Source organism: Medicago sativa, chromosome 7 (assembly GCF_051527215.1).
Source record: "Medicago sativa cultivar Bolivia chromosome 7, Bolivia_mono, whole genome shotgun sequence".
In the NCBI taxonomy this organism is placed as follows: Eukaryota; Viridiplantae; Streptophyta; class Magnoliopsida; order Fabales; family Fabaceae; genus Medicago; species Medicago sativa.
Window position 1 is genome coordinate 29,141,042 of NC_140755.1, and position 11,283 is coordinate 29,152,324.

At 39.9% G+C, this 11,283-nt stretch overlaps 1 pseudogene; it reads right to left on the reverse strand.

The window, feature by feature from the left end:
- Positions 1 to 657: 657 nt before the first annotated feature.
- On the reverse strand, positions 658 to 4,695 carry LOC146905422 (uncharacterized; annotated as a pseudogene).
- Between the last annotated feature and the right edge of the window lie 6,588 nt (positions 4,696 to 11,283).

Here is an 11,283-nt window from a genome sequence, read left to right on the forward strand (position 1 = left end):
GTTTGACAGGAGGACATTCAGGTCTTGTCGGTATCCGATGTTCCACAATCTTGGGATCTAGACCCGGCATATCTTCATAGGACCATGCAAAGACATCTGGATAATCATGGAGAAGCTGAGTAATCTTCTTTTTCACTTCTGGCTCAAGTGCAGCACCAATCTTGATCTCTCGCTTGTTTTCTTCAGTACCCAGGTTGACAAGCTCAATCTCTTCCTGGTGAGGCTGAATGGCTCTTCTTTCTTGCTCAAGCAGTCGAGTGATCTCATACGGTATCTCTTCATCATCCACCTCATCTTCAGCTTCATATACAGGGAATTCAAAATTTGGAGGAACCATAGGGTCACTGTGTTCAACGGGTTTATTGTGGTTCAATCTGCATAATATGATTGGGATGATTTTAGGAAAAATGTTTTTCATGCAGATTTTTGATATTAATAAGAAAATACAGATGTTTTGGTTTTTTCTGGCATTACCATTATTTCCAAGAAAAAGGCACTAAAAAGTAAAAAACAAAGAGTCGCAGCAAAGACGACAACTTTTATTGATAACGACAATGCCGAAACAAACATGCCCTTACAAAGACATCACTTTCGCCTTGGGCAGAGCGAAAAGATTGTTATTTTGAAAACAAAGAACAACATGAGCAACAAGACACATTACATGGAAGCATGCATGACTAAAGGAACATCAATGGCTTCCCAATTTCTCACGGTGCCTCCTGGTACAACAAATGTAGGCACATGGCTACTTTCAACAGCATCTTCAGCAATAGCATTGATAAACCCAGCACTATAGAAAGTTCCTGTTGAAACACCAGAGATTGGGGAGAATCGAAGGCCCTCTTTGTGCTTATTCTCTAGAATCTGTATCACTTTGCCCCAGCCAGCAGCTTGCCCTTCTTGAACAGCCTTCTGGGCGTCTTTCAATGAGGCCATAGCAGTACCAGCTCTTCGAGGCTCCGCGCCTTCAACAGTCAATCCTTGAAATGATGTCCCTTCAGCGGACCCTACTTCAACACAAGAGAAAGATGACACTTGGCTAACCAGATATGCTTCTTCACCATGTACAGTGACAAGCTTACCATTCCTCATAAACTTAAGTTTCTAATGTAGAGTAGAAGTTACTTCCCCAGCGTCGTGAATCCACGGCCTTCCGAGGAGACAACTGTAAGAAGCATTGATGTCCATGACTTGGAAAGTGATCTGGAATGTATCAGGACCAATGGTAATTGGTAGATCTACCTCCCCAAGAACATCTTTGCGAGATCCGTCAAAAGCCTTAACCAAATAGCTGCTTCCCCTTAAGGAGATTCCATGATGGCTCAACTGTCTCAGTGTAGACTCAGGCATTACATTCAAGGAGGATCCAGTGTCCACCAGCACATTGGATATCATGTCAGACTTGCAGTGCACTGAGATGTGTAAGGCTAAGTTGTGGTGTTTCCCTGCTTCAGGGAGTTCATCGTCACCAAATCCCAAGTTATTACAAGCAGTAATGTTACCCACTATTCCATCAAACTGATCCACGGAGACTTCATGATCAACATAGGCCTGTTCCAGTACTTTCATTAACACTTTCCTGTGAGCCTCTGAGCTCAGGAACAAAGACAAGATGGAGATTTTTGATGGAGTTTGTAGCAGCTGGTCAACAATCTTATAGTCACTCTTTTTAATAAGCCTCAGAATTTCATCCAGATTAGACTCTTCAATAGACTGGCCTGATGGATCGGCGTTCTTGTCAACAGGAGGAGCACCTAGTGGAGTTACAGTGGCAATAGGTATGACCACCTTCTTTTGGAACAAGGGTGGACGGACCTTTCCACTTCTCAGGGTTGTAATTTCTTCGGCAATGTTATCAGTTGTAGCTGGGGATACCAGAGGCACTTCTACCCCGTTCTCAATCATAGTTGCATCATACTTGTAAGGGATTGCCTTAGTAGAGGCATAAGATACCGGGCCAGGTAGCCTAATCACCAAGGGCTCGACTTTCTTTGTCTGAGATACACTTTCAGCAGGAGAATCATGAAACACTGGCACAATCACATAGACATCACTGACAATCAAGTGCTTGTCATCCATTAGGCTTTGTATATCACCTTGCACCACACAACAACCCATAGGATTTTGAAGACATTCTGAACAAGAAGCATGATCGTGACTAAACAAAGAAGCTTGGCAAAGTTTGACATGTAACGGTACCAAGGGAGTAACAACATTGCGGACATCTAAAGTGGGAGCCTCTTGAGGAACACGAACTCTTTCGAAAGCCTCGATCATGTTAACAGCAGCATGGTTTGGAAGTGGGTTGTCAAGAACATGAGGAACACTATTTTCAAAAGTCAATCATCCTTTGTCTATCAGGTCCTTTACAATATACTTTAGGGCATAGCAACCTTCAACATCATGGCCCTGAGTGCCCTGATGGAATTCACATGTGAGATCCTGACGGAATCTAGGAGGCAATGGCGTAGGCGGAGGTTTGCCTGGCCTGGTGACGCAATGTCCCTTAGCAAGTAAAGTTGGGAGCAGCTCAGCATACCGCATTGGTATTGGTGGAAAAGAAGTTCTGGGTCGGGGACCCTGTTGTTGCTGCTGTGGAGCAGGAGGCTGTTGTTGTACCTGCTGAGCAACAACATTAACGGGTGTTGGTGGTTGACCCGGTGGCAGAGGATATTGCTGATAGAATGGTGGGAAGAAGGGATGTTGAGAGTACTGCATGTATTGATAGGGCAAAGGTACCTGAGTAGCATTAACAGGAGCAACAGCAGATGTAGACTGATTACCGGATACCATCCCTACTTCAGATTCTTTCCTCTTGTGGTGGCCATTACCATACTTCTTAGGTGCACTAGCTGAGGACTCACCCTTTTCAAAGACAATGATACCTTCTCTGACAGCCTCCTCTAGACGAGTTCCCATAGTAACCATGTCGGAGAAGTTGTTTGGTGCCGAGACTATCATTCTTTCCTTATATTCCTTCTTTAGAGTCTTCAGGAATGTCTGTGTCAATTCTTCCTCATCGAGCCGAGGAGAAACACGGGCAGCTGCCCCTCTCCACCTCTGAGCATATTCACGGAAGGTTTCATCTGTCCTCTGAGAAAGAGACTTAAGAGAGTCCCTATTTGGCTTCAAACGGGTATTGAACTCATAATGACTTTCAAAAGTAGCAGCAAGTTCTTCAAAAGTATGGATATTGTCTTTACTCAAACCAGTGTACCAGTCTGCCGCATCTTCCATCAAGCTATCCTGGAAGCAGTGGATCATCAGTGCATCATTATCTGCGTAGTTGGCCATCTTCCGGACGTACCGGATGACATGGTTATGTGGACAAGAAGATCCATTGTATTTGTCAAAATCTGGAACTTTAAACTTCTTAGGAATCTCAAATCGGGACACCAAGCATAGATCACGAGCTTTAGCAGAAACACCGTTCCCACGGTTAGCCTTAACTTCTCGGAGTTCTCCTGCTAGCTCTCTCAACTGTTCTCTCATAGTCTCCACTATGGGGTCTTGTCCACGCGGAGTGTCAACATCAATTACCTGCTGCACAGTGTGTACAACAGGATCGGTAACAACAGTAGTCACTTGAGGCATGGAGGTACTTGTACCAGCAAAAGTTGTCATAGGAATTTGTCCTTGCCCAGCAAAACCAGAGATACCGGCAGCAGTATTAGGAGAATAGAAAGCTGAGAGTCCATAAGGACGCCCATTGGGCATGACAAAACAAGCATCAGAAGCTACAGTAGACAGTGGGATAGACGGAATCATCTCAGTAGAAGCTGGAACAGACGTGACTGGTTGTTCTTGAGCAGCCATCAGAGTAGACATAGTTTCATGAGCCTTAGCCAAGTCTTCTTTCATAGCAGCCAATTCGGCACGGAGCTGAGCATTTTCTTCTTCAAAGTTAGCTATGTTTCTTCTCTTATACAATCTTGTGTGATGAACTCTATCTGGTTGGTGAATCTTGCGTGCACGAGCCACTTTGTAGACTGCGGCGGAAAAACCAGGAGGCAAATGAGCACGAGGGAAGTTTTTTGTGACCAATGAATGCATATGATGCATGAAATGTGTTAATGCATATGCAAAAAAGACTCTCTTTTTTGTGTTATCGAAGGGTTTTAGACAAACTAGAACTTTGTAAACACTACTAAACAACTGAAACATATTCAAACATCACAAAGTCTTACAAGATAGTTCCCTTCGAAATGTAAAACAACATAAACAACTGGAAATAACAGGGAATAGGAATCCTTAAGCATAGGAAGTGGAAGCATCATCCTCAGACTCAGACTCAGACTCATAAATGCAGTATCGAGCATAGAAATTACGGGCACCCCTAGCCCTCTTGGAGTCTCTCATAAGCAACCTATCTTTCTCTTCAATTTCCTTCCTTGCTTTAGCCAACTCTTTCTTCAGTGTCATCACCTCATGAGTCTTCTGCTCATCCTTTCCATCCAAAGTCATGATCAAGTTCTCAGCCTCATAGTATCTAGTCTTCCACTAATGCTTCTCCCGACTCTCCATAGCTAGATGCTCCTGATACATCTCCTGAGTAGGTGGTAGTAGGGGCAAAGGCATGGTTGGAATAGATGCAGACACGTATCTCATGGAGGGATAAGCCATGCCAATCTCCTCAGCTCGGTTTATCACCCACTGAGTATAGGCTTCATGAGCAATACTGGACCTTACACCCATATGCTTCACCTCTTTCTTTCGAAGTTTAGACCAAGCCTCTATGAAATCCTCTCTTATTCCTGTGGGAGCATTGGAGTAATGGAAGAAGTAAGGAGATGTAGCAAGATTGATGGGCTTCTCTTTCATCGGGAAACCAAACTGTCGCAAGGTGAGCTCCGGGTTATAGTTGATTCCACCCCGGGTACCAAGAAGAGGTACATTAAGGAACTTCCCACCACCAAAGATGATTTCTTTGACCCTAGCAGCGGGAGTGAGCCAAACCACTTCATTGGGGGTGAGAGCCATGATCCTCTGTGAAATAGACCAATTCTCTGGATTATCATGGAAAGACTTCGGAAGGTGCGAAATAAACCACCTATAGAGGAGAGGTACACAACAAAGAATGTATCCACGACCCTTGCTGGATCGATCGTGAATAGCATGGTATGTATCAGCTAGCAATGTAGGAACCGGATTCTTGGAATGGAAGATCATAATAGCATTCATATCCATGAAGTCATCAAGATTTGGAAAGAGGATAAGCCCATAGATGAGAAGTGCAAGAATAGCCTCGAGAGTGTCCTGACAAGTAGTTTTGAGGTTGGCTTTCTCAAGTAGATACTCCGAAGTGAACCCTCGGATGTGAGCCTTAGTGACAAGATTCTTGGAAACATCGGTGGTCTTGAGATAGAGATCTTTAGCAATAACCAATGGAGTAGGAGGATTCTCAAGTCCCGCGAAGGGTACCCCCTTAGCAATAGGTAAACCTGTCAAGGAAGCATAAGCCTCTAGAGTAGGCACTAACTGAAAGTCAGGAAAAGTGAAGCTCCGATAGTCCCGATCATAGAATTGCACTAGAGTGTGCACAAGCTTCTCATCCACATTAGTCCGGAGAATAGTAAGTAACTCCCCATAACGGTGTCGGAAACCAACCGGATCTTTGACCTTGAGTGCCAAATCTCTCAAACTAGCCGAATCCACTTCCTTGAACTTGTAGGACTTAGTCTTCCCCATACCTACAATGTTTACAAATTCAATTTGTCTAAGCCCTTCGATAAATGTGATAAGTGTCAAAAAAGTGTTAAATTCATGTTATATTTTAAGCACTTTTTGTTACTTGTTCTGCAAGTAATTGACGGAAAAGCCGAGAAATAAGTGTTAAAAGCCTTATTACGCTTTATATATCTTACTCTATCCTTTTGTGCAGAAATTATCCTCAAGACACTGATCAAAGACCAAAAATCATGAAAAAGTGCAAATTAGCAAAAGCTGGTTTTGAAGAATTCGCTATTAGCGTATTCCACGCTATTAGCGAAATTGGGCCAGAGAGGTACGCCATTAGCGTACCTGGAGCGAAGCAGAATCTGGGTTTGAAGAAATAAGCTATTAGCGTAAATTACGCTATTAGCGTAAAAGCTCCATAAGACTACGCTATTAGCGTACCAAGGGTGAAGAACAGGGTCAAGGACCAACGTGGCACACTGCAATTGGCCAGAACTTAGGCCGACCAACCACGCTAATAGCGTATATTTCGCTATTAGCGTAGGTGTAAAAACTTAGCCCTTTAAAATAGAAGTTTAGCCTCACTCAAGTGGCCCACTTGCTAGTTATGTAAGATATTTATGTAAGATATTATTTTAGATATTATGTTAGATATTATTTTTAGATATTTTGGGCTTGCTTTATTATATATATTAGTAGTTCATTAGGGGAAATTATTAGATAGTAACTTAGTTAGTTTTCCATAGCTTTTCTCTTAGTTTTTCATTGTAATATCTTAGAGAGAAAATAGGGTAGATCATATGAAGTGAGAGTGATTTTGGAAGTTGGATCCTTATTCCTTTGTTGAGACATCACAAGTGTAATGGTTCCTTCCTTTTCAATCCATCCTTGCAAGGCTTCCATGATGATGTGTAGCTAAATACTCTTTGTTGGGATGAGAGGTACTTGATCTTGCTAAACATGTAATCCTTTTGATCTTGCAAAATATGATTCTAGCAATTTATATTCAATATTGTTGTTATTCTTGTGTTAATGCTTTCAATGAGATTCAAGATGATTTGGACACAAACTCTTGAATCTAGAGCTAGAATAGCAATATATCTTAGGTTAACTTACTTGACATCTTTGTTAATCTTGTGATAATCACCATAATCAAGAGTTCAATGCTTTCGGATGTTTAATCAGGCTGGACACGGTCGATTAAGTTATCCGATCGACTTTGTTATCGTTTAAGGGATTTGGACACAAATGTTTAAACGATAACTTAGAAATAATTATATCGCTTTGGACACGAAGGGTAGTTTAGAATTGATTGTGATAATGTTGTTTATAAAGCTAGAATTCGTATGGATCATTAGTTTACGTGTGACGCTTGGTTAAGGAACTCTACTCCTAACAAGTTTCAATCCTTATTAATCTCATCTTTTACTTTTTGCATTTAGTTAACATAGTTGTAAATTCAAACAAACAATCACCCTTTTTACTTAGAATGATATTTGATGTTGAAATATCCGTGATGTCGCACTAATCCCTGTGGAGACGATACAAATACTTATCTTGTTTTTGATGCAAAATATACTTCATCAAAATGGCGCCGTTGCCGGGGATTGGTGTTTAGATATCATAGATAGAACGATTGATTTATTGTTTTAAGTATTCGTACATAATCCGTAAATAGTTTTCTTTACTTAATAGTTGTTACTACTAACCCCTCTTTGATAAACAAAGAAAAGTTTCTTGTTAGTTTTATCCGTTTCAGATTCTCCACATAAAAGGAACGGTTACTTGGCAAGGAAGACTTAATGGAAGTAAAGGGGAAGAAAGTGAGCAAGGCAGAAATAGACCGGGTCATTGATGAAATTTGCGCCTTGTTCAAATCAAAGTTAAGGAGGACATGGACTCCACATCATCTGTATCTAAAGTTCATGGAATTCCTCCCGAAAAGAAGGAATACAAAGGATGATGTATTGTCCGTCTCATTTTGGCCACCTTAACGAAAAAGGCGTCGAGCTAACGACGTTAAACAAGCGCTTGTTGGGAGGCAACCCAACTTGATGATTGATAATGATTCATAGTTGTGATTAAAGCGCAAAGCCAAGGTACAAGTTTCCAGTTTTTCTAGGTTTTTACTCGAATATGGAACGAGTACTTTGTGCAAATTTCATTTCATTTAGTTCTTTACAATAATTTATTTGTTTGTGAACCACGTAGTACTAGCCTAAAGTGAGGAAACCTCAAATGTTTGTACATATGCAAGGAGACCGGCTTTCATTGATTAACTCGGTTGTTTTATGTTAAATCCAATAATTGTTTTAAATTGTGTGAAGGCATGGAAGTGATCAAGGCACCTTTTTGTTATTGAGTGAAACATACTTGACCACAAATAGCCTACCTTGTGAGAAGAGCGAGTATTTGCTAACCCACTTGAGCCAAATGAATCGGAGTCCTCAATTATGAACTGTCAATTCATAAGCACAATGCTTGATGAATTTGCCTTTAAAACTTTTCAATATCCAGTTCATTTTTGACGCACTTTAAGACTCTGATTTGTTTTTAATTGTTGAACCCTAAAATTTCATTGTTTTATTGTCCCTTTTGCCTTAGAGTAAAGGAACATTCAAATAGGGTATATTGATTCAAGTTGGGGAGAGAAGGTAGATGTAAATCTTATGTCAAGTATAATGGTGTAATTTTATCTTTGATCAAGACAACATGTTGTTGTAAATACAAAAAGAAAAGAAAACAATGTGTACATGAAAAGAAAAATAGAAAAAGAGAAAAAGAAAGAAAAATCCAAAAATAGAATAAGTTGTCAAGATCACAGTGTATCTCATTTAAACACCAAGGGTTTGTAATAATTGGTAGGGAAGGTTGTGAATTTTAATGGTTGATACAAGGAATGTTCCTCTTTGATAGGCTTTTTGATTTCAATTGCCGCACATATGACATTTCTTTTGTAGCCAAGCCAAGTTATAACCCTCAAAGACCTTTTGATCCATGTTTTTATGCCTTTTGAAACGACATTTGGATGGACACATAACTTGATTGGAATGTTAACTTGATTTCCGAATGTGTGTTCATAACCCTCACTTATTTGTTGTCAATTGTTTATCTACTTTCAAAGAAGTGTGTTAGGTGTGGTTCGTGAATATATGTATTATTGTTTTGAACTATTTGGCATGAGCTTTGTACATAGGACTCATCTCATATTAGTAGTAGAATTCTAAATTAGTTGGAAACTTAGCCTTGCACGCACATTCATTTTGAATCATTCATCTGAGAAAGTTTTCAAAGCCTTTTGTACTTGTGTCTTGTCATTAACTTGTTTGATTTTCAATCCTTTGTTTGAGGACAAACAAAGAGTTAAGTTGGGGAGAGTGATAAGTGTCAAAAAAGTGTTAAATTCATGTTATATTTTAAGCACTTTTTGTTACTTGTTCTGCAAGTAATTGACGGAAAAGCCGAGAAATAAGTGTTAAAAGCCTTATTACGCTTTATATATCTTACTCTATCCTTTTGTGCAGAAATTATCCTCAAGACACTGATCAAAGACCAAAAATCATGAAAAAGTGCAAATTAGCAAAAGCTGGTTTTGAAGAATTCGCTATTAGCGTATTCCACGCTATTAGCGAAATTGGGCCAGAGAGGTACGCCATTAGCGTACCTGGAGCAAAGCAGAATCTGGGTTTGAAGAAATACGCTATTAGCGTAAATTACGCTATTAGCGTAAAAGCTCCATAAGACTACGCTATTAGCGTACCAAGGGTGAAGAACAGGGTCAAGGACCAACGTGGCACACTGCAATTGGCCAGAACTTAGGCCGACCAACCACGCTAATAGCGTATATTTCGCTATTAGCGTAGGTGTAAAAACTTAGCCCTTTAAAATAGAAGTTTAGCCTCACTCAAGTGGCCCACTTGCTAGTTATGTAAGATATTTATGTAAGATATTATTTTAGATATTATGTTAGATATTATTTTTAGATATTTTGGGCTTGCTTTATTATATATATTAGTAGTTCATTAGGGGAAATTATTAGATAGTAACTTAGTTAGTTTTCCATAGCTTTTCTCTTAGTTTTTCATTGTAATATCTTAGAGAGAAAATAGGGTAGATCATATGAAGTGAGAGTGATTTTGGAAGTTGGATCCTTATTCCTTTGTTGAGACATCACAAGTGTAATGGTTCCTTCCTTTTCAATCCATCCTTGCAAGGCTTCCATGATGATGTGTAGCTAAATACTCTTTGTTGGGATGAGAGGTACTTGATCTTGCTAAACATGTAATCCTTTTGATCTTGCAAAATATGATTCTAGCAATTTATATTCAATATTGTTGTTATTCTTGTGTTAATGCTTTCAATGAGATTCAAGATGATTTGGACACAAACTCTTGAATCTAGAGCTAGAATAGCAATATATCTTAGGTTAACTTACTTGACATCTTTGTTAATCTTGTGATAATCACCATAATCAAGAGTTCAATGCTTTCGGATGTTTAATCAGGCTGGACACGGTCGATTAAGTTATCCGATCGACTTTGTTATCGTTTAAGGGATTTGGACACAAATGTTTAAACGATAACTTAGAAATAATTATATCGCTTTGGACACGAAGGGTAGTTTAGAATTGATTGTGATAATGTTGTTTATAAAGCTAGAATTCGTATGGATCATTAGTTTACGTGTGACGCTTGGTTAAGGAACTCTACTCCTAACAAGTTTCAATCCTTATTAATCTCATCTTTTACTTTTTGCATTTAGTTAACATAGTTGTAAATTCAAACAAACAATCACCCTTTTTACTTAGAATGATATTTGATGTTGAAATATCCGTGATGTCGCACTAATCCCTGTGGAGACGATACAAATACTTATCTTGTTTTTGATGCAAAATATACTTCATCAAAATGCATGGAAAAAGTTTATGCATGTATGCATGTATGCATGATTATGTTCAAGTACGGAGAAAACATGGTGGGTTGAGGTTCAAAGTCAAGGAATCATGGGTGGACACGGTGTCCGGTGAGACTGGGGCTTTAGGAAATAGTAACCGGGTTCTAAAAAGGTTCCCAAGTTGCAACCTCTCTTGCGTATATCATGGTGTCATGAGACAAACACTCGTTCCACGATTATCCGTAAGAAGGTCTAACTTGAGTGTAGTATCGCGTGACGACTAAAACTCGAGACAACACTCGGTTTAGCCTCCGCACTACATCCTAGAAAATGGCCATGGATGGGTTCGGTTATCTACGGTTCATAGCGTCATAGAACAATTAGAAGTAAAGTGCCTAAACGCGACAACACGCGCCGACAACATCACCCCCAAAATGCCTTAGCTATGTGGGATTGATCGCATAATCCAAAACACGAGGCAACCCCCGGAATGAATTGTCGATTATATCCCTCCTAAATCCTAAGTTCACTCAGCCCGGGTGTAGGACTTTTGATATTCTCACCCCACACGTTTGCAAGAATTTAAACATTTATTCACATAGGAAACAAGTAAAAGAAACAAGTAAAAACAAAAGCGCAAGCGTGGAAATAAAGACTAGGCGTAACTCTCGAATCTCCCCAGTGAAGTCGCCAGCTGTTTTATCTTGGTTTTCG